The sequence below is a fragment of the Protopterus annectens genome, chromosome 11.part0 (assembly GCF_019279795.1).
Source record: "Protopterus annectens isolate FY-2018-M chromosome 11.part0, PAN1.0, whole genome shotgun sequence".
NCBI lineage: Eukaryota > Metazoa > Chordata > Ceratodontiformes > Protopteridae > Protopterus > Protopterus annectens.
This window is the reverse complement of record NC_056745.1, coordinates 908,737,356-908,759,130: the sequence shown is the minus strand read 5'-3', so window position 1 is coordinate 908,759,130 and position 21,775 is coordinate 908,737,356. Positions and strand designations below refer to the sequence as shown.

Below are 21,775 nucleotides of genomic sequence, written 5' to 3'. Positions count from 1 at the left end.
TAGAGAGAATCAGTGCTGTTGTGGCCAAAAGGGAGTCACCAACAAGATTTTGGGAGCATCCTGCTGAGTTTTGAACAGGGCTTTCGGAATGAGAGGAAGGGGAGAAAATGCATAAGAAACTTCCCCTGCCAAGAAAATGAAAGGGCATCCACCTTCCATGCCAGAGGACCTGGGACTCTAGCACAATACAGAGGACGTTGTCTGTTCAGAGGGGAGGCAAAGAGATCCACTTGGGGAGTACCCCACTGGTGAACAATGTCCAGAAACACATCACTGTGAAACATCCATTCATGGGACTGAGTTAAGGACCTGCTCAGTGTGTCTGCCTTAATGTTCTGACCGGAAGGGATATAAACCACCTGAAGAGTCACTTGATACTTGACAGCAAGATCTCATACCAGAAGTGCCAACTGGCAAAGAAGGTAGGCCCTCATTCCTCCCTGATTGTTGAAGTACATTGAAGGTGAAATGCCGAGGTACCAGATGTGGTTAACATAAAGTGAATTCAGCTCCTATTTTTTGTGTGACTTATTTTTTTGTTTTGTTTAGGACCTCGTTCCTCATTAATTGTTGATATACCATATCACTGTGGTATTGTCTATGAAAACCTTTTGAGGCCCTGTAGAGAAACGAGGATGAAAGGCCTGAAGGGCCAGTGGAAGAGCTGTCATCTTTTTGACATTGATGTGCTCCCTCCACTGGTGAAGCGACTACACCACTTGTATCTTTAGGTAGCCAAAAGTCACTCCCCAACCCACATCTGAAACATCTGTGAAGAATGCCTAAGAGGGAAGAGGGGGTGAACAGGTATCCCTGGGTTCAAAGACAGCTGCTGAATCCACCAGTGAAGTTCCTGTCTGAGACAAGGAAGAAGAGGAACTACAAAGTCTAGAGGATATGCATGTTGATGCCACACTGACTTAAAAAACTACTGAAACTTTCTCATGTGAAGTTTCGCCAGAGGGAGCATTGGAGTGGTGGATGTCATGAAACCCAGAACTCTCAGAAATTCCGTGGCAGTAATGGAAGCCAGAAGGAGGAGTGTGTGAACAAAAAAAAAATGAGAGTTAAGGCCTTCAGAGGGGGCAAGGATGCAGTCACTAGCACCAAATGAATTCTGCAACACAGAAAAACATGATCCTGAGAAGGAGTCAGAGAGGACTTTTTGAAATTCATTGTGAACCCCAGGCTGTGAAGAGGGGAACTGTCAAAATGAAGATTTTTGCAAAGGAGTCTCCGGAGAGAATGCCCGAATCAACCAGTCATCTAAGTAAGGAAATCTTTGGATCCCTTGAAGTCTGCAAAAAGCAATTATGGGAGCAATGCATTTGGTGAACACCCTTGGGGCAGTAGAAAAGCCAAAAGGCAAAGCAGAGAACTGAAAATGCCAGGAAGAAACAGAGAAACTTAAAAACTTCCTGAAAAGAGGATGGTCTGGAAAATGTAGATAAGCATCTTTGAGATCCAGAGACACCATATAGACCTGAATGAGCAGGAGAGGGAACAGAATCTGAAGAGACAACATCCGAAACATCCAAAAAGAACGCACTTTTGAAAAAGCGTTTAGATGAGAGAGGTCTAGAATATTCTCCAAATGCCCTCTTTTCTTGGCACTAGAAACAATCTGCAGTAGAACCCTTCCCCCTTTGGGACACTGGCACCTCTTGAATAGTACCCTGAGTCAAGAGAGTGAGGAATGCCTATAAAAGAAAGTTGAGATTTCCACACCATGAATAACCCAGGAACAAATGCCTGGCAAGTAGAACAAGACGTATGGTCATGAGGCGCTCCTAGACAAAAAAGACACTTATTGTGGTGGTCTTTATCAGGAATCTGTCTGCCACACTGCATTTACCCTTCCTAGATGACATTAACCCCAAGGAGCACAAAAAAGCAAAAGAAACCCCCCCCCCAAATGGGGCATTTATCTGCACTGCAAACAGGCGTAGATAATCACTGGAGAATGAAAATAGGTTCAACTGGCAACTGACGAGATAAACAGACCGAATGTGAAAAAATGCATTTGGACTGGCGGCAAAGAAGTTCTGTTTATGGTAAGCCTGAATGTCAACTTTATGCCCAAGGAGCGTTTGAGTGACATTCAGGCATACCTGTAAATGCAGCAGGAAGTCTTTGGTATAATGGCCAGATGACGGGCTGCCACGGCAGGGAATCCTGAATGTTAAGAATACTGCAGCAGTGACTGTAAGGACATCAGATTGATGTTGTTGTTGTGTCTTTCGGCTTTTCTCGGTTAGGGGTCGCCACAGCAGAACTCCGGTCCGCTAATGATTGGCAGTTGATTTTTACATACCAAGTTGCCAGCTCTGTCGCACAACCTTCAGCGAAGGTACTCCCATTCACGCATGTCACCACGCAGAAGACGCTCTAGCTAAGAATTGAACAGGACAGCGTCTTACTGTGAGGCGACAATGCTACCGCAGCACCACCACCACAGTAATTACATTTTAAAAAACTGAAGACTTGGTCAGGAAAGGAGATCAACCCAGTGCCATATTGTTAATACTAGAGGTAGGAAGCTTATTCCCGTTAGCTAATGTATTGTAAGCAAGATAGTCTTGATACGTCATTCTGAGGCTGACAACTTAAAGGTATGGGAGACAGACACGGGTATCCACTGTGCCATTTTATGCTTGGATGTGGCTGTTTTGTGTCACAGATATGTAAGAGCTTCCATTAAGTATTAATTTCTTTGGATACCAGTGCCTCTAGAAATACTTTTACACCCCTTACATTATTTTACAATTTTTATGACCATGGATCTAACCTGTTTAAGCCATGCAGAAGGTCTATTTGGTGGGTGCATATTTTGGTACCTGAAAAGCTTTAGCTTAATTTAAGATGGGAATGGAGTCTGCAAGCAGTTTTAGCCTTTTTGGGATTTTGTAAATTATCTGTTTCTGATAGCCTGCTGGGATAACACAAGATAGCCAAAGTCAGAAATAGCATTGCTAGACACTGTGGTGTTAATAACTAAGAAGTGTATAACTCAACAATGTATACCCTGCCCAGCTGAGAGTTAATAAATCTAAATGAATGATTTATGCAGACAAGAGATCCTGTCAGACAATAGGAATAGATGAAATAATTAGAAATGAAAACTCTGAATTTTGCAGTTTGATTTACAAATTTACCTTAAGGGTGTAGGTCACATTTTCATCATGACTAAAAGCTTTAACTGTTTACTTAACGCTTATCCCAAGTTATTACTGGAGTATCTCTCCCATCAACTTGAGTAGCATTTTTACAGGCAACAGTTCATTCTGACTCTATGCATACAGGGTGAAGAAAGAGAGAGAGTGAGACAGAGACAGGTCTGACAAGTAGTTGTGTTCCACTGCTATTTTGGGACCGAGAGCTGTCATCTGTGTACCCTGCCTGCCCACAGTCTAATCATTCATGTTTGAATCAGTTCTGGAAATGTTTGTCATACTCCCTGATTCTCTGAACAGGAAGGAACTTGTCTTAACACTATCAACTGCTATGACTGGTTCAGAAGACGAGCCTTTTTGCTTGTAGTGGATGATGTGGGAGATCATCCCACTTCGAATATGGGTTGGTCAGCCTTTTGCTTGATGCTGCTTGTGAGAAGAGGAAGGTTTATGGATCAGTGTTGCAGTCTTTGTATAGTGCCTTCTATGGTATTAGGCAGTGTCCTATGCACCAAAAGAGATTTGTCCCTCACTGTTTGCACGGTTCCTCTTTGCTGAGAAGGATGAGGCCTTGCAGGCAATCTAGAAGCAAGACTGTTTGGATTCTTTGCTAGCAGGACTTTAATTATGGACATCCCCCACCCCCACCCTGTGGCCTGGGATTGCTCAAGTTGCTGGGGGAGCTTTCTGTGCTGCAACCTGGATTTTTCCTCTCTGTGCTATTTTCTCTTTAACTCTGGAAATCTGTTATTGCTTGGGCTTGCCAGCATTAGTGTGGGGGCTACATTTGAAGCTTTCCATCTCTTGGGGTGCCTTGGTATTCTGCTTTCCCAGTTGGCTGAGATTGTTGAGGGAACAGAGGATAGCTGCCTTCATTTTTGGGCCTGTTAATACTAGGTGCAACACTAAGGTCCATGGTGCACAGGGGTTCATCTGAACAAAGGCAGTGGAGTCTTCTCTTCCATTATCCTCATGAACTCTTTAGGAATGACCACCTTGTCCCAGAGACACCTGTTTGCACTCCCAGTTATTCCTTTGAGATTTGGAGCTAGACTCAAGATGCTCCTGGATATGGAGTATGTTTTGCTAGTGGTGCTAACTTTTAGGTTCAACAGGCAGTCCAATAAGTGTCTCCCTCTTGTGGAAGGGGCATGTGACTTTCCCATATCTTTGCAGGTAGTGTTTTCCATCCACTGATTTGCATGAATTCCAAGCTAAGCAACTGCAGCCTTTGTTATTTTAGTGACTGAGATGCTGTAATCAGCTTCATGGTCTTCCTGTTTAGTCGTCTTGTGGAATAGGTGTGACCACTTATGTTAGAAGGGACTCCACACCTCTTTGGAATCAGTGGAAGACACCCAGAAAGAGATTTCCTTAGAAACCTCACAGGAGCCCTAGATCTGGGACGCCTACCTTTTCAGAAAAATGCATTGTGATTTTCTTCCAAATGACTAGTAATTGCCTTCTGTGAAACTCAGGAAATTCAGATTTTCCCTTACTTAGATGATCTGGTAATCCAGGCAACCTAGCAACAATCCTAATGCAACATATTCAGTTCATCCTCAACCTCCTCTTGCAGTTGGGGTTCACCATTAACTACAGAAAGTCCTTCCTTCAGCCCACTCCGGAGCTGGTGTTCCTGGGCTGCAGACTGGACACCCAGAGGATGCAGGCCTGCTTACCTCAGGAGAAGGTGCAGAGCCTTACAGCTTGCTTTCAGAATCTTTCCTCTGTCAACAGATGTTCAGTCAGGGAAACAGAGCTCTGGGATTCAGGGCTGCAACCATCCCAGTGCTCCTCTAGCGAGGGTACGCACATGAGGAAAATTTGTGGTACCTGAAAATAGCATGGTCCCAGCACTGTCATCCTGTGGACACAGAGATCCATTTCATACCTTGTCTCAGGAAGGAGTTTGCAAGGTAGGTAGACCAGGTGAAACTAAACCCAGTGCTGTCCTTCACCCCACAAACTCCAACTCAAGAAGTGTACACAGATGCTTCATACAAGTCCTAGGGGGCTTGGACAGGTTCCCACAGAGTTCAGGTGGCGACCCAAGCTCATAGAGGAATATATCAACCTGAAAGACATAAGGTCTCCTCCCAGCAGTTCAAATTTTCTCACACATCTGGAAGCTAGATCCTGTGCAGGTATTCAGAGACAACACTACAAATGTGGTACATAAACAAGCAGAATGACACCAGATCATACAGACTGTGCCGACTAACACAGAGTGCTTCGGCCTAGCCATCCAGAAGTGCATGTCTCTGCTCACCACATGTAGCCCTTCACTGAACAGTGCTCTAGTAGACTCATTAAGCAGGTCCACCCTCACAAATAGATTTCTAAACAGATAAGTCCTCCTGGACATCCTACACAACTGGGGGACACCCCAGATGGATTTATTTGCCTCAGAGAGTGACAAAAACTCCCATCTTGTGCACCAGGCCACTTTGTCCCTCAGCTTGGAGGACAGATGCATTCTTCTTCTAGCAGACAGGGAAGTTTCTATATGCCTTCCCTCCACTACCTCTAATTCCAGAGGTATTAAAACTTTTACTGGTGACACCATTTTGGCCAAAACAACATTGTTTCCCCATTCTCTTCCAACAAGCCAGGGTCGGCCACCACAACTACCATGCAAGGTAGATCTCATCACACAACAGAAGGGTTCACTGCTTCACCTGAACCTGTCATTCCTAAACCTAAGCCTCTGGATGATAGCATTCTAATCCCTTTCAGGCACCAGTTTTTAGAGGAAGTACTTCAGGAACTCCAGGAGGCAAGGAGACACACTACTCAGAAAATCTCTTCCATTTGGCTGTATAGGATTTTCTTCTTGTGTCATAGCAATAATCAGGACCCCACAAAGTCAGAGGTGCCTTCCTTCTGAAAGTATTTGTGTAAATTCATGAATGCAGTTCTCACATACTCCTCCATCAAAACCCACTTGTCAGCCATTTCTGTCTTTCTTTCTTTTAATCTACTTGTTACGTATAGGCCCAATGTCAAACAATTTGTAAAAGGAATACCACATCTGAAACCCCCAAGGAAGTCCATACCCTCTCCTTGAGATCTCAACTTTGTACTGAAAAAGCTCACTCTACCTCCTTTTAAACCAGCCAGATGTTCTTTGTGTTTCACTGTTGCAGTCATCACATTTGGGTTATCCCTGCCAGGGTAGCCCTCGGCCGGTCTGAATACCAGAGACTTAGTATTTCTGCATCAGTTGCTGTCACTTGAGGACTGACATCAGGTCATCAGTGGTATAAAATAGTGCAGCTGATGCCATAACATCAGTCTCTCTTGCTATGGAGCCCAAAGCAGAAGCAGTTTGCATGAGTGCCGGTCGGCCGCTACATGAGTTTTCATTTCCGAATTGAAGTTGAAGTCTTCTACAGCTAAGTACCCCATTGGGGATCCTTTTTTCTTGCAGTAACTGATGTCAGAAAAAGTTAATAACTGTTTCGCCTGTAGAAAGCAAATACCACACTGAGACTTCCACTCTTACTGCATCACTTGTCTAGGCCCAGACCATGATGTCCCCTGTTGTCGCTTCTGTGCTTTGTTTAACACTAGAACAATCCATCATCGGGCCCTTATTGTAGCCAGACATTTTTGTTTACAGTCTTCGAATTCCGAAATTGCTTCGGTAAGCCATCCGACAGCAGATCTTCCAAAAAAACGTAAAGGTAAAGACAGAGACGGACCACATGGGTCCAAACCTACTGACAGAGCTTCTGTTAAACTAGTCGTCAGTCCTCCGGTACTCAGTGAGGTGCTTCAGTTGATTCGCAGGCTGCTACAGAAACCCTTTTGGGTATGCCACAAAACTCTTCTTCGTCTAAGGATCCTTAAATTTCTATATTGCATTGTAAAGAATGAAAAAAATTTTTTTGGTGTACGTCATTCACTATAAATGCTTACGCTATTGTCTTAATAACGGTTTCACCGCTATGGAATCATTTAAACCAGGTTCTGAGGCAGCATCTGTGTACAACTGCCACCATATTTCTTTATAACTTAACAACTCTTTACAATTTCCCCCTCTCAAATCTGGTTTAATTTGTTCTAAGATCCCAAAGGTGAAACTGTGTTCATCACCTTCCCTATCCACATGCCTGTATAAGGCATTATTGTTATCCTTCCTCCTTATACAGTACATGTGGTCATGCATTCTCCTTTTGAAGGCTCTCTCCATTTTTCCTACATAATATGCTGTGCATTTTAAACATTTAGCTATATAAATCACATAAGTTGTGTTACAATTACCCTTTACAAATTTGATAACAGTCCTGTTGATGTTTTCTAAAGTAATCTCAGTTACCCCTATAATATTCCTACATTGGTTACAGTTACCACATCTACTTGTGGATGTGAAATGTCCTGTTTCACCTCTATTATAGTTGATCTCTTTTCCAGTTTCCAAAATTCTCTTCAAATTGTGTGTCATTTTATAATACTATAAGAGGTTTATCACTTAATATTCTTAACAAATGTGAATCCACTTGAAAAATCTGCCAATGATTTTCCATTATTTCCTTAATTTTGCTAACATACGGCATGTAAGGGAGTATGCATGCCTTCTGGTATTTGTTGACGCACAACAATTCTTTTTCTTCCTCTTTTAGATCAGTTGCTCCTAGTAAAGGTAAGTATTTTAAACCCCATTGTGATGTTACATACTGTCTAACATCATTCATCATTTTACCATTATATTTTCTCTCTTTAAACATTTCAGTAATAAATTCTATCTCTTTTAACATCTCCTCTTTCCTTGACGTCATCCTGGCCACTCTTATACACTGGCCTTTGAAAATGTTACGCATCATTTTCTTAGGATGATTGCTATTGAATTGCAAATAATCATTAGAAAAGGTGTTCTTTCTATATATATTAGATTTAAAACCCTTTTCATCATGAGATACTAATGTGTCCAAATATGCTATCCCATTACTACTGACTGAATGGGTGAATTTGAGAAATTCACTGCTGTTGTTAATGAAAATGATGAATTTGTTGAAGTCCTCAGTACTACCTTTCCATAAAATGTATATGTCATCTAAAAACCTAGTGTAATGTATGACATGTTGAAAAAAAACTGTTTTTAAATAAAACTTCTTCCTCCCTATGTAACATTACTAAATTCGCAAATATAGGAGCACTTGCTGATCCCATTGCCACTCCCCTACACTGTTTAAAATATTCCCCCTCAAATAGTATATAATTGTGTTCCAACACTAATGACATACATTCCATGATGAGGCATATTTTGTCCCATTCTATGTTAGTATGTTTCCTAATGCTTTCACAGAACATTTCCAATCCTTGACTTTTTGGAATACATGAAAATAGGTCTATGACATCTATAGTCACGTATAAAAGGTGGTTAGTGTCAGTTTGGATAGGGTATTTTCTTAGGACGTCCCAAGAATCCTTCAACAGGTGAGGGATACATTTGTATATATCTTTAAGCCAAGTGTCAATAGCTTTTCCTAAAGGGAATGTTTTTGCTTTACTACCAGACACTATTGGTCTAAAAGGGGGGTCTTCACTGTTTTTATGTATCTTAGGAATACTACCAACACTGCCAGTGTTGGATGTTGTACTTTCAAAAAATTTTATACATCATTGTTGATTCGATTATCTATCCAAAATTCTTCCAGATAGGAATTAATCCTCTGGTAAGCTATATTAATTTCATTCAAAGAAATTGGCTCATAGTTGCCTGTTTGTGAGAAGTGCATTCAACTTCGCACTGTATTCCATTCTATCATAAATCACAATCCCCCCTCCCTTGTCGAGTTTCATAATACGGATATTATGATTATTTCTAAGATTACATAATTCTTCCCTTTCTGCCTTTGTCATATTGTCCTTAAATTTGACTTTCCTGGCAGTATTTGTATACTTATAAAGATCCCTATGTACCTGTTTCTCAAATAATTCTACCATTGGGTTCATATATTGTATAAAAGTACTTTTTTTCTTTAATGCCATTTCTCCTTTATCCTTGTCTATATGTCCTGTATCATTCTTGTTCTGAAACATTATAGACAAATTTAATTTACGTGTGTAAAGCTTAGTTTCAACTAAATGGTCCACTAAATCAAATTTCGGGGTGGGTATAAATTTAATTCCTTTAGATAATAATTTGAAATGTATATCCTCCACCTTGAAATTCGTATAATTGTAAATCTTAAAATTGTCTAAACTGTATACCACTCCTTCCTTCTGTATACGTTTGTTTCCCTGAACATTTTTACTTCCTTTCCTTTCTTTTAATATCCCATCCATTTTTCCTTTTTGTAATTCCTTTGTCGTTGTTTGTAACCATTGTATTGATTCCCTGTCATGTTCCCTGTTCTTTTCTTCCAATATTGGGGGTTCCAATTTCTCCGAAAATTTTGGTCATTCGCTCCCTGGTCAACATAACCTTCATAATTGTCTTCATAAAACTTTCCTCCCTCATTATACCTATTCTGTCCATCAAATCTGTTTTGTTGATCATAATTGTACAATTGTTTATGATTACTGTTTTTCAAATCTTTATACCACTTATATACTTTGTTTTCCTTGTACTGTGCCAAATCCCTGTTCAGTTTCTTACATTTCCTTTCATAAGTGGACTGAGATTTCTTTTCCACAATCTTAAATTGCTTGTTGTATAAATTATTCCACTCATCAAACAATAAATCATTCTCTATCTCTAAATTTAATTTCTCAGCTTGATTAATAAATTCTAAAAGTTTCCCATTATTGTACTTTATCAACAATTTCATATATTTGAATCCACACTCATTGAAGAAATCATTGAATTCTCTAATACATTCCTCATTAATATTCACACCTAATGGAAATTTAAAAAAACGTAGTCCCATTGGGACTATTTTCAATATTAAACATTTGTGTAAATATGCATTCTCAATTTTAGTGTTGTCAATACTATTCAATAAATTTCCTAATTTATAAATCTTGTCCTTGAGTGTTTCATTCACAACACTTTTGTTGGGGGATCTAAGTTTCCCCTTTTCAAAATTGTCAAAATTACAGTCATTGAAAATAAATCTGTTCATATTGAAATTTTTACTGTTGTCATCAGTATTCACTTTGTTGTTATGAAAATTCAATTCAGTACCTTTGTTCAACACCGCAGTCCCTGCAGTGTGTGCATATGTTTTAGCAGGCTTAACTCGCTTCGATCTCATACCTGTACGGAACATTTCTTCTTTTTCCTCATATTCATAAATAGAAAAATCGAAAGTTAAACCTGTGGAGTCTAAGTGGTGTTTTTCCCTGGTGGAATTGGGAACCTGTGAGGCCGGTAGGTCAATGTCAGCGCTGGCATCCGAATGAGCTCTGCGCTGTAATGCTGCCGCTCCCTCATGCGGACTTCCTAGTGTAACATTTTGCTGAAAAACTGGACTATTAAATGAATTTCCTTTAGACAACACACCCAGTTCTGCAGAGCATTTGTATAGATTCTCTTTGGTGGTAATACCACCCGATTCAATATATTTACCATTGGAATTTACATTGGAACTGATATTCCTTCCCTTGTTCGTTGTCTTCATATTTCTTTGCTCCCTGGTGTTCCTTTTAACTTCATTACTACTGATTTTATCATTGTGAGCACTAGGTAGAAAAGACGGTTCAGTGCCTTTAAAATCTTGTTCTACCTTCAGCATGAAAGTACTCAAAGTGTGTGTGAGTTGCAAAAATTCCCCCTTCAGTACTGCCAACTCTGTCTTGACAGTCTCTATATCCAATATTTCAGGGGATTTGTTTGTTGCTGACAGCGGTACAACTACACTTTCCACCATGAACTACCACCGAAATGAAATGGAGTTGCAAAGAAGAACTGTAAAACTGGAATACACTTGCGCTATCTTCCCTTGCAACAAAATAAGAGGAAATGCAGTGTATACAGCTGAAACAGCTTGAATATTTAATAAAAAAAGCAACTCACAATTACACACAACCACGATAAAAAGTATACCAGTGGCCAAACGCACAAGTATTGTACCAATAACCAACAATAGTCCCAGAGTTTAGTGCTTTCACCTATCCCATGTAGGCTTCTTCAGAACTGAAAAACTTTGTAACATCCACTATTTAAATAACCTTTTTGGCGCCAAAAACTGATGCAGTTTTTAAAGGTGTATCCACCACTTTTTTACACATACAATCCAATCACAAAAGCAATTTCAAGCCCATACTAAAAGAAAACAAAACAACTGTAAGGTGTTAATGTATCCTTGGGATCAGTATATTTAATGCCATTCTGTTGTAGCTCAGAGCAGATCTGAGCATTGCCATTTAGATTCTTGGCATAGCTATAGAATGCCTTGTGGCTGTCTGTGGAATCTTTGGCAATTTTATTTTTGTAACTAACTTTGGAGGATTTTATGAGGGATCTCAGCTTCTTACTGAAGCTGGTAAGGGAGTTTTTTGCATCCTGGGATTTTCCTCTTTTCTGCAATAGTTTCTTCCTTTTGTTGTAAAGTTTGTTTATGGCAAGGGACCACAAGATTGGCTTCCTTTTTTTGGAGGAGAGTGTCTTGGTTCTATTAGGGATGCATGGAAGCTTTTTTTTTTTCTTTTGTGTCCTCACCACACAACCATTGAGCCCAGTCGAACCACATCATTAGACCAATTTCATTAAGTTTAAGTGATGGCCTACCATGACTGACTGACTTTTTCAGTTTAGTTTTGCTGTGTTCCTACTTTTATTGGTATAACCATGGACATGTTGTAAAATTGAGTAGTGTAAGATATAGGTGTACATGCTTCCACTCCATCCTGATATAATTTCTTTCCACACCTCTGCAAGAGTACATGCACCAGATAATGACTTCCAACAACTAGTAGGAGTCACTTCTTAGGTGGGAACTCCATGGTGCCTCCCCCAAGACACACTACTCAGATTTTCTCTCTTTCACCCGTAATCCATAAGTTTGGTAGCTGGAAAATTTTTATATATATATATATATATAGAGAGAGAGAGAGAGAGAGAGATGTATATACACACATACATACATGTATAACCTTTCATTCAGTCAGTAGCGGATGCATGGCTTTCTTCTAGTCCTGTAAAAGATCATGTGCAAAGCTCATTGATGGGAATTTTTACTTCCTGGGAATTCGATCTACTCCATCTGTAATCAAAACTCTATCATTGCTATTTGCACATTTCATTATTTTTATTTTCTTTTTTTTAATAAAAGCTCAGCTGTGCTGGCCTGTAAAAGGAAATATTCATGTGATGTCTATCTACTCTGAATATACTTTACATTAGTGTGCATCATTAGGTTTATGATCCAGAAGTACAGGATGATTGATAGTTTGTGGACTAAGTTTTAAGATTCTGATGAAGTCTCTGCTCCAGGAGACAAAAGCGCTAAATTCTGAGTTCTGTAATAAAGAGTGTGGACCTTGAGGAGCCTGGATTGTTTTTTTTCTTTTGATTGTCTAAGTTTTGTTCAGTACTAATTAATTGTGTTATTACCATGAATTGCTCAGTTCACAATGTATTTGAAAGTGTTCTAAAGGGCGAAAATTGCAATCATCCTGTGTTAAATTAATAGATTTTCTTTGTCACATTCCTTCTTAAATTGAGCACCATGAGCTGATGCTTCTTCTGACTAGCCTTTCCATAAAACAGCACAGAGGTACCCTATGTGGTTCACAGCTAAAGGGCAGTAAGTTTTTACATAAGGCTGTAACACAGGTACTGTTTTAAAGAAAATGGCCTAAAAAAGCATACAAATGCTCTACATTAGGAGATTACTTTCTTTTTTACATTTCTCCAAGTCTTATGGGTTTGTAATATCATGACAGGAATGGACCCCTTTCCCAAGTCAAAGTATGATTAAAGTACATAAATTAGTATTCTTTCAGTCTTTGATGTTCGCCAGAAGTGCCCTTTGCAACCCCTGCAATGTACCCAGTACTGACTCCTCCTGCAATTCATACAGAGTTACATGTATTGGTAACATGTCTAAGTACAATTGTAAATTCTCTTTTATAAGACCCATTGCTCCTGCTACTACTATTGGAACTATCTGGGTATCCTTCTTCCACATTGCCCTCATTTCTGCCTGCAAATCCTGGTATTTTATGACTTTGTGTCCCTCTGTACTTAAGACACTGTAGTCACTAAGTGTAGCAGTTTCAGTGATCAGTGCTACTTTTGTCTTCTTTTCATAGACTACTATATCTGGCTTTATCACATCTGTTATTTGAACTGTTGGTAATGGGTGATACCATGCGATATAAACTTCACAATTTTCCATATCGCTTTGTCGCTCATGTTTCCAATGCTTTTCAGCTACTTCAATGTTATGTTTGCACAATCCAGTCTTGCCACATTATTATGCCTTCAGTGTACAGTCCTTGTGCATTAGTATATCAAAACCAGCAAAACGATGCACAACTGTTTCAAATTCTGTTCTACAAAACCTACATTTGTCTGTTTCTCCCACATGTTCAATGGACTTTCTAAACCAACGTGTATGTAGTCCAGTGTCTTGGGCTGCCAATATTAACCTTTCATCTTTTTGGTTTAAATTCACCTCTCCTTAACATTCCTGCATTCAATCTTGATCAACATGAGGTTGCTGCAAGAGTTTTTTATACTTGCAACTATCTTTATGTGTTTTCCACATTTCTTTCCTTCTCATCTGATCCTTCACTTATATTATTTCTTTATTTTTTTAGCACATTCAGTTGCTACCTGAATTTTATCTGCTTCTGATTTGACTTCCATTGCTGCTTGACACTGATATGCTTCTGCTTAACTAAACAGGGAAGTCATCTTAGACTTATTCTCCTCATGTTTTAAAACTTTCACTATGTTTGGGTCTTGTGAGGTTATCAGATATGTATGCAGTTCTATGAATGCAGATCTGTACATGTAATCAATTTCAAGGAGGCCTATACCTCCTTCAAAACGGAGAATATGTAGTCTTGGTATACACTGATTTTTGCAAATCATTTGATAAGCATGAAATATCCTTCTTGCTTTCCTGTCCAACCAATCCAACATCTTTTGGGGCCAGTCAGTCACTCCAAAACTGCTAGGACAGGAAGAACAAAATGGTTTATATTTGGACTTTGTTCATAGATGTCAGCACAGTTTTCAGTATTAGTTTTAGTCTCTAAAGTATTCCTTACTAAGTTTTATTTGCATTTGTTCATGTTTTATTGTTGATCCTTTATCACTCAAGTTCTTTTATATCACATTCTTGTCCCAAACTGATGTTTTCTTGGTGCTTCAGCTTTCCTGCTTTAAAGGTTGTTTTTACACATTTGTCAAGACAAGATGACATTCATATCGTCTGAAAAAGTTTTGACCACTTTCAGTTGTGCTTTCCGTTCCTCATCGGACAAACTATACATTTTTAAATCATCCACAAAAAGGAAATGAGAAGTCTTTATACTTTGTTGTTTTCTGGAATCCACATTGTAGTCATGACCTAATCTGTTAAATAGACAGCTTAATGGGTTAAGGGCAAGACAAAAGAGCAGCGATGACAGATTCACCCTGGAGTATCCCCCTTTGAATGTTTATCCCTGGGATTATAATTTGTCCTTTGTCATGGCTTAACTGCAGTGTGGTTTGCCACTGTTTCATGGTCACTGTAATATAATTGATCACTGTAGGGGTACATCTTATACATTTTTAAGCATGCTTTTATCCATGAATGTGGAATACTGTCAGATGCTCTTTTGTAGTCTATCCATGCCATACTTAGATTCTTCCCTTTTTTACAGTGCTGCAATATGACTTTATTTAACAACAAATGATCATTTGTTCCATATGACTTTGTTTCCGTACCCTTTTGCTCTGTTGCCTTGATTGAGTTTTCATCTAAATGACTATAAGCTCTGTCGGCATCAATTCCAGTGTAGTTTATATATCGTTGAAAGGCAAGTTATTGGTCTATAGTTTTTAGGATAGCTTATGACTCTTAAGTAGGACTATTGTTTTTCCTGCTGTTAACCAGGTTGGTGTCTTCTCAGGGTGCTGTATAAATAGTGCTTACTGATGGCTAAATCGTCATGTAAAGATGTTAATACTTTTAGCCAGAAGTTAGGTACTGCATATGGTCCTGGGATTTTCCAATTAGGAGCTTTTTTTAACTTTGTTTCAATCTCTCTGGCCATTATGTCATCCCATTTCATATCCTGTATATTTTAACTTCTTATTCTTTCTTTTACTTTCTCTATCAATTCAGCATCTTTGTTACATTGCACAGGATCTTCTTAGATATTTCTCTAAAATGTATCTATTTATTTGATTTTTTTGTGGTGGTTAAATTCCTTTTGCCTTGTTTTCCAGTTCTGTATAAAACTTTCTTGGGTCATCAAATTGCTTGTTTTATAATTTTCCTTTATATTTTATCTGTATATCTTCTAAATTTTTCTGACGGTGCTGATATTTTTAGTTTATTATTTGAGATAGTACACAATAGATCCTGATCTGTTCTGATATTGTGCATTGCTTTTATCACATCTATCTTTCTTAGTACTTTTGTTGATCTGTTCCTTTTCTAACAGTGACACTTCTTGTCTTAATTGCTTTATTGTTTTCTCTATTTAATACTTCCATGATGGCATTTGATTTCTCTCCTTCTTTCCCCTTACTGTCCTGTGCTTTGTGGTAAGACTTTGTTATTAATTTAGCTGTGCAGTAATGTATCCTATTTACTTATTTTATATTGCATTAATCTCTATGAACAGTACTGATTACTGTGTTTGTTTTATCAAACTTCCAACTTTTTGTGTTTTATTAACTTTCTGTAGTCTATTTCTTTCATTGATCTTAATATGTCTGTCCATCTCTGTTAAATCAAGCAGCTCTTATGTTAGATCATTTTCTTCTAAATTGAGGGCACATTCTTTGTTCTCCATTTCTTGTGGGTATTCTGCAGATAGTTCCAGTGGATCTTCCTGTGCCACATTCTCTTCAGTTTCATCCTGTGTTATCCACTGCTCTTTCATATGGGAACTCACTGGCCTATCACTCCACAAAATTGACTGCATCAGAGTTGCCACAGTTTCCTGTTCCTTCCCTTTCTATGCAAGTCCAAATGAACTTTTGTACTGGTTTCCAGTGGAAGGCTCTAAAGTATTTTCATATGACAAATGATCAGATGTTTCCCGCTCTGCTGGTTTCTCCTTAAATTAGTGATCCATTGCTCTATCCTGCTGTGAAGTTATCAGAGTTAGATTTTCTACAGTACATCCTTCACTTTGCAGACAATCCATAACTGCAGTTTCTGTTTTTTTTTTTTTTTTTTTTTTACTTCTCCAGTACTAATCCTCTTTTCTACTTTTCCTCTTTGTTTTCTTTTTTTTTTTTTTGTATTTTAAAATTTTCCATATCTGGATGCCTTTTCCCGTGTTTCTCTTCAAATATCTTTGGTGCCACTCTTTTTGTATTGATTAGTTTTGCTTTTTCATTTGCATAAATATTGCACCATATTAAATCTCTCTTTTTCATGTCCATATTTCATCTTCATATGTCTCCTGCTCCTCGTGTTTCTCCTTACTTGGGGGACTTGTTGTTCCATCATACTGTGATGTAACCTGTGTTAGATTTTCTACACTAAATCCTTCACTTCACAAGTATTCCATAACTTCACCTTCTTCTACTTTACTAATCTTCTGTTCTATGTTCCCTCTTTGTGATGTTATTTTTTTGTATTGTTAAATTTTCCATATCTGGATGCCTTTGCCTGTGTTTCTCTTTGAATATCTTTGGACCTGCTTTTTATAGTAATAGTATAAGATGTACCATGAAATGATGTCAGTATATTACACACTTGGATGATGATCCAGTGAAACTTTTTCATTAGACAATTAATGTCATTAGGCGAGTATGTGAAGGAGGTCATCTATGAATTATAAAGTGCACTTTATATGACCTCTGCTTACAGTATGATTGATGAATGCAAAGTAAAACATTTCAAACGAGGTGTAAGCATTTTTTCTCATTACATTGAAGGAACTTTATTTTAAGCATTGTACATGTGATCTTTAATCTGAAAGGTATTTCTGGAATCAAAGTTAGACAAATTAAAACTGATTCTTTTGGTAGCAGCATGGTCCACATAACCATGGTTCGTAGTTCTTCTTAAGACCATCATGTATATGTATAAACATACATACAGACATGCAGATATTTCAGGCACATGTAATAATGCCCTTTCAGCTTGCCAATATATCACAAGTCATTCCCAAAGTTATGTGTAGTTTATTCCATGCATCAGCTACTCTCCGAGTTCAATTAGTACATCTGTCACTCCTATATTATCTTTCACATAGGTTGTCTGATGATTCTCTGCTTCTTTTTTATAAGCCCAAACATTCCCAGAGGTAGTTGTCTCTAAATGCCCTATATACCCAAATGATGTTTCCCCTCAAATATCTATATGAAACACCACAGAAGTTCAGATATGTAATCTTTCATAATAACTTAATTTTTACATCTATGGATACCCTTGGTATATTTCCACTGTACTCTTTCCAGGTTACTCATGCTATTTTCCATACTGTTATTCCATTCTGTAGTCTGGGTCTTTGCAACTTGCAAGCAATTATTTCATCATTTCCAGTCTCCCTTTATCTATCTTTTCAGACATACCTCTCAATGTCTTCATTTAGTAATTCTGGATAAAGATAATATTTTTTTCTGTAGATTCTGATGTGGTCCCCGGTTTGTCAGGGATAAAAGTGCTCAATTTGATTGTTCATTAAAGTGTGGTGTGGAAACATATTCGTCCTGCATTATGTGCAGTTCCTTCTACTTTAAATTCTGGATAAAGCCAAAAATAATGGGAGGACAAAGGCCAAAAGTTAGAGACATTTTTAAATACTTCTCTAATTCACTTAAAAAGTTAATAAAACAACAGGTTTTGCATCAACATGCATTTTCAGAACAACTGTAAGACGTATGAAATTTTAATCCCTGGCATTATCAACTGGCTATAATCCTCAGTTATTTACCAGAAAGTCAGAATTTGGAGGGGTAGGAAAAAATACAAGGCAAAATTGTGGAAAGTTGAGAGTTACTTTTCAGTTTCTCTGGGCAAAGCATGGTTATTTCAGCAGAGTCCTTTTATCCAGTCGTCTGTCAGCTTGGAGGATAAGATATGTGCAGCCACATTTGCTACACAAAATCATATATTCAGAAAGGAAGAAATTTTCTCTATATAAAAAAAAAGAAAATGTTTATATCCATTTACTTGCCCAGTTCCAAGGCTGCTACATTACTCCAGTCATCTGTTTAAAGCTAATCTACTCATTTGCTGTTCGAGGTTCATGTTTATTTTACCTAAGCCTACATTTCCTCACTCCTACAAATTGCAAATTTTTCATTTAAAAGCTTCCCAAGAATAGTCCTTCATTTAAAACTTCCCTAATAACACATCTCCGCCTACGGTTTGCATAAAATTTACTTGGCCTCCTCCTAAACTTGCAGATTTAAAATGCCATTTATGAAGTATTATTTTCTTAGGAGCAAACATTTCAGACAACATAATGTAAGAGTCACAAGCTTCCTTACCCAAGGCATTCTTAGTTCAAGGGTCTCGTTAAAGAATAATTCTATTATTCTCATTTTATGCCTGAAGTAGTCACTGCTGTTCTCTACCAGTCAGTTCAGCTGCTTTTATTTTTGTCCTTAGCTGTCAGGCTAGCCAGGAAAATATGTCACTTACCTAGAATATTCACATATAGTCATTATACTAAAAAATCTTAATGAGCTCTTTCGTTGACTCATTATTGCAAGTGCAAGGCCTGCAGTTGCAAAAAAAATAGTCTCTAAAACACCTAAAGAGAAAAATGAAAAAAAAAAAAAAACTGTTACACTCTTAAAAGCTTTTTTCAAGGGCAAGCCCCAGCCACACCCTTGAATCACCCATTGTGAGCTGCTGAGTCCCCATATCCCTGCTTAAATATATACACTAATTGTAAAGTCTGTGTGCTTCAGAGGAAAAGGTTTACAGCCTGTGGACTTGATGTTTATATTCCACCACATTCACTTGTAAAGTGTCACAGTTTTTTATGCTCCACTTGTGATTCTTTTATCGTTACTATGTTCAGTACTTATAGTGGTGGCCATGGTGGTGCAGTGGTTAGCATTGCCGCCTCATAGCAAGAGGTTCTCTGGTTCAATTCTTGGCTAGGCTGCCTTCTGTGTGGAGTCTGCATGTCCTCCCAGTGGTCGCGTGGGTTTTCTCAGGGTGCTCCGGTTTCCTCCCACATCCGAAAGACATGCTGTAGGTGGATTGGATACTCTAAATTGGCCCTAGATGTGAGTGCGTGCGTGCATGTGTGTGCCTTCTGTGGAAGGTTGGGCACCGGGCTGGCAACTCGACACCGTAAAACTCCACTGCCAATCATGAGCAGACAAGTGATCCGCTGTGGCGACCCCTAACTGGGAAAAGCCGAAAGAAGAAGATGTTCAGTACTTCTAGTATAATTAGTTTAGGCTTTGATTTCCATTTTCTAGTAATTGCTTTTTTTTGCAGCCACCAGAATTAAACTTAGCAAGACCTTATTATGTGTAGTCAATTCCAATTCTGTATCTCAGCTCTAAAAATGATTTAATTAGTTACACCAATTTATTCACCCTGTGTTTATGACAGAGTAGCCTGCATGGAATTCTTAAGGTCTGTCAACTCATTACATTCCCAAAAATTGTTTCCAGTTGCCTCCTTCTTCCCCATGACATTGCCAGCATTTGCAGTCTACCCGAGGAAAAAAAATATTTGTAATCTGCTTGTGGTATAAAAATTCTATGCAGTCACTTCCAAGCAAAGATCATACCTGATCTGATGAGATGTTTCAGAGGTACATAGTTATGGTTCCTGTACATAGCACATGCAGAACATCATAATTCAAAGTAGAAAGGGATGATGATGAGATGGGGGGGGAAGCTCAAGAAATGAGAAGAGACTGAGATTTTGGATGCAGACCCTTAAGGAGAATAACAATAATGCCCATAAAGTAGCAGAAAGTTTTTTAAGAACTAAGCCAATACAGGAATGGAGAAAGGAGATTCTACTGTTAGTGGTGACTGTAATTAGGGGTGCAGAGAATAGGCAAGAGGGCTGGAATTTGCTTGAGAAACTGGCAGATGAACTAAGGTATTGGGAGCAAATAATTAGAGAGGGAAAGCTAATAGAATGGGAAAAGGCCAAGAATACATTTGGACTGCAGGCTAGAGATTGCCCTCCCTATCAAGGATTGATATCACTCTTACACACTCTGTTTGAGATTTGATTTTCACACACACACATATACCTGGGAAATTCTGGCACAGATTTTCTAGCTCTACCCCATCATCCCAGACTGTAAGGTAGATTCACTGCCACCAGTTAGCTACTTTAAGGCTTTTATAAGGGTACCCAATTATACTGAGTAAAGTTAATACTAATACAAATGGTAGTGTTTGACCAATGCAGCAAGGCTTTCAGGAATGGCCACAGTATTACAAAATTAAATATAAGTACTCTCAAAGGTTAAAATATTCTCTAAAAGATCAGCCACAATGAAAAGTTTAAATATAGCTAATAATAATAAAAGTAATAAAAGAACATGAAAATACTAAATATCTATTTAAAATAAACATCAGTGTTTCAATGATAGGAAATGTTAAAAATAACACGGAAGGATAGGTTCACACAGATACAGAAAGACGGGTATCCTCTGTTACAGTATATTCATTTCAACAGTTACAGTACAGTCTGACATACAGTTATATTTCTTTTCTGTCCATCAGGACCCACTGTTGGTACATGTTTAACATATTCAGCTTTACAAGCACATTTTCGACACAAGCACCTATACAAATCAGTTTGATATACAAATGGCATATAATTCTTTAAGGAACTCAAGCTAGCTATGCCTGCATATGTTACACATCCACTGCCTTACTTCTCCTGGCATGGCTGGCAGTAACTCACATCATCACATCAACTGTAGGAATCAGTCAGAGGAGGTTAGAAAGGATTAGGAAGAGTGACTGGATAAGCAATTCACAAAGAAACAATGGGAGGACATATATATGGGTCTCAAATGTGTTTTTCTTCAGTTTTTCTTGTGTTTTTACAATTAGTATAACTTTCTCTACAGTTTATGATTTTATATTGTTGTCCTGTTATTTTAGTTTGTTGTCAGAAACACACTCCCCTATTAAGCTTTTTTGCTCAGAGATGTTGAGTATATGCCAGCACCATCTCTATGTGGGCTAAATGCCATTTGGGGATTGATAAGCGTTGTTGTGGGACCTGTTTTTGCCTGCAGAAAGGTACCAAATGATAAAACCAGGGAAGAAAATAGTCAGAGTTGAAAATTTTCACTTTTGAGAAGTCCAGATATTATGAGCTACTGCTTTATTACCTCACTTGAAGACGCACTGTTTTGAGGAATGTTCAAAGGCTTGTTCTGTATTTCTCCTTTATAATTGTGGAATCATGCTTCATATGCTGTTACATCTCATGTTTATAAATACAAACTATTTTGCAATTTATTTGCCCCATGGAGCATGATTATAGTGTATCTGTCAATGACACAGTTAAGTTCTTCTATAGTGG

At 38.3% G+C, this 21,775-nt stretch overlaps 1 protein-coding gene across 2 annotated transcripts in view; it reads left to right on the top strand.

Annotated features, from left to right (window-relative positions):
* USP6NL (USP6 N-terminal like) overlaps nt 1–21,775 on the top strand; it is a 1,978,038-nt gene that overhangs the window by 1,254,008 nt on the left and 702,255 nt on the right. The window lies entirely within an intron of this gene.